General features: G+C 42.9%; 1 long non-coding RNA gene across 1 annotated transcript; it reads left to right on the top strand.

Annotated features, from left to right (window-relative positions):
- The first annotated feature begins 742 nt into the window (after positions 1–742).
- On the top strand, positions 743–2,139 carry LOC134225252 (uncharacterized). Its single transcript, XR_009983207.1, has 3 exons — positions 743–1,397; positions 1,489–1,851; positions 2,035–2,139. It is a non-coding gene; the product is annotated as an uncharacterized LOC134225252 (long non-coding RNA).
- The last annotated feature ends 554 nt before the right edge of the window (positions 2,140–2,693 follow it).

The following is a 2,693-nucleotide window of genomic DNA, read 5'->3' as shown; positions in this document are numbered from 1 at the left end:
CGATTCTCTGTCTCACTGTTCTCATTTTAAGCGTAATCAAAAACCGAGGCATGAAAAGCTAAAAAAATTGATTCTAACTTCTAACTATTATTAAAAGTTTGCTAATTCATTTGCACAAAAACAGTGGTTTTGAGTCAGCAGTTTTTCTACTTATTTAAGCAGAAAGGTCACATTATACAATCACATCACTGCTCTTCATTGTAGAATTTGGCCTTTCCGCTGTAATTTGTAAAAAAACTGACTGAATTTCACTAACTTTTGTGCAAATGAGTTAGCAAACCGTGATTGAAATTAAATGAACAAGAAAATCATGTAAACTGTAGCACGGAAATGCGCAATGAGGCACCTGATCTCCTTCTATTCCTAATGCTCACATTATCCGACAATGTACAAATAATCAATCTTATGTATCCATGTGGTTATCAAACTTTTTGTTGTCAATTCTAATCGTATTCGATCTTCAAACATCACATTTTTCAATATGAAAGTTCATCGGAAAATGCCTTCGGGGCTCCGTTCGCAGCGTGTGCGTGTGCATGCGATGTTTACTTTTGCTTTCCCGAACTGGTGGTAACCGCCATCCAATTCGCGGTTCTGGCGGGAACCAAACAAATACCAACGACCCAGCCCTGCACAAGAGGATATTGAGTGGAGTATAATTTATTGCCGCCATCGTCCGATTTTGATGACGAGCGCCGCGCCGTGCTGCAGAGTCAGTCAGTAGTGAAGTGTGATGCAGTATAGTGCGGTGGTCGGTAGCAGGATGATGGTTCCTGATAACGAGCGCGGCCCGGTGGGTCGGTACCGCTCGATATTGGATTCGTGCTCGGCCTGGCGGCGAGGCCACCATCAGCAGCGAGGGCTGCGATTTTATTGAGTGGTTCGATATAATCTGCTGCATGATCGAGGGCTGCTTTATTGACTCTATCGCCTCCAGATGTGAACCGAACATGTTCCCGGCGTCATCCAATTCCATGATGTTGGTTGAAGTCGAGTATATGACGATGGCGGTGTATGGAAGGGGGACATCCATTATAACCGACAGTATATTTATTTTCGATTGCACTTGACGTTACTGAAGCACTTCCACTGTCACGCCATCGTCGTCGGTCGTCGACGGTGGTAGTTTGATAGACGAACGAGGTAACAGCTGTTTGAAATTTTGTCGTCAATCGTCTCGCTCGTTATACATACAGATCTATTCATCATGGCGAGTGCAGAGATGATCTGTTTCTGAATGCCACCATGAAAATCATCATCTTTGCTCTGACAGGAGGTCCTGCGGAATGACGCGAAAACTGAAGATGAATGGGATCGAAAACATATTTATAAGTGGCAATAAATCTCTCAGAGTACATTCATTGTTGTGGCGTTCTTCGAAAATCTGATATTTTGAGGTTAAGATACTGTGACGAAAATAAGCATTCGTTTTTAATTATCGCGATTCATTAACCGCAAACGTACGACTCAATGCAATTCTATTTTCAGTGTTCTGAATATAAAATGAATTTAAAATCGATTGTTTCTGCCACATGAAGCAAATGGCTTATCAGTCGTTTCCAATACTCATCACGGGCTTCATACCTAATCGGACATTCCACTACGATTCACAAATATGGACAGCTTAGCACTATTTCCGCTTGCTATTTCAGCAAACCGGTTGCGGTTTCTCACCTACCGTAAACCACATATCCTTATCCAGGAAGGTATCCGCCGCACGACAGCATCAGACGACATAGCCGTCGTCGGTCAGCGAGAAAGCATAACAAGCATCCCCGTGCGAGCAAACCAGATTTATAACCGCACGCACACTGGGCGGTGGATCGGAATACGATTCCGATTTGTTCCTAGGTATGTTCGGGCTCATCCGGCCCGCAAATAGCCCGCGGGAGGCGGAATGCGCCCGTGAATGGAAACGAAAATATTTGCCCGGATATTGTAATGTAATTTGCGAATTTATGGCATTCGAACCACTTCGCGAAGCTCACCGTTAAATCAGACATAATAAACTCAGTGGTATTTTGTTGATTTCAGCGACGACACAATGGATTTGCGGCTTATGGCGGGTGGCTGACCGCACATTTTTGTTTCAATCAGCGCAACGTGACTTGTGATCCGAAGACCGAAGCGAGGCAGCGCTCTGGATGCTGCCGTTAAATTTGAACAAGTTGTAAATATCAGAGAAGAACCTTTTCTTTTGTATTGTCTTCAATATTAGTTTTATTCAATATTACCATTTGGCTATGGAGTGCAATTTACGTACATCAGCAACATGAAAGAATGTTCCTTTGAAAACTATTTGGTTTTAAACTTACCCGCAGGCTAATCATCTAATTTTCCATAGATCGGTCTTAACAAAACCAGCCATTTTGTTCACCAAGCTAAGAAGGGAAATTCGTCTCTAATCGGCATACACAGTCTGTGCTTTTTCCTATAGAAGAATTCTGGGACGATTTCGAGGAATTTCGTGTTATTGTATGATTCCGGGAGAATTCTTGGACGACACTGAGAAGGATCGTTGGGTGAGGATCCTGGAAAATTCTGGTAAAATGTATGAAGGATTTGCAGAGGATTCCGAAAGGATTTCAGGAGGATTTAGGGAAGATTACTTGAGGATTCCTGGAGGATTCTTGGAGTATTCCTGGAAGTTTCCTGGAAGATTTCTAGGGGGTTCCCAAAGGAGTTTTTTTTTA

Source organism: Armigeres subalbatus, chromosome 3 (genome assembly GCF_024139115.2).
Source record: "Armigeres subalbatus isolate Guangzhou_Male chromosome 3, GZ_Asu_2, whole genome shotgun sequence".
NCBI classification, from domain to species: domain Eukaryota; kingdom Metazoa; phylum Arthropoda; class Insecta; order Diptera; family Culicidae; genus Armigeres; species Armigeres subalbatus.
This window is presented reverse-complemented; position numbering and strand designations above follow the sequence as displayed.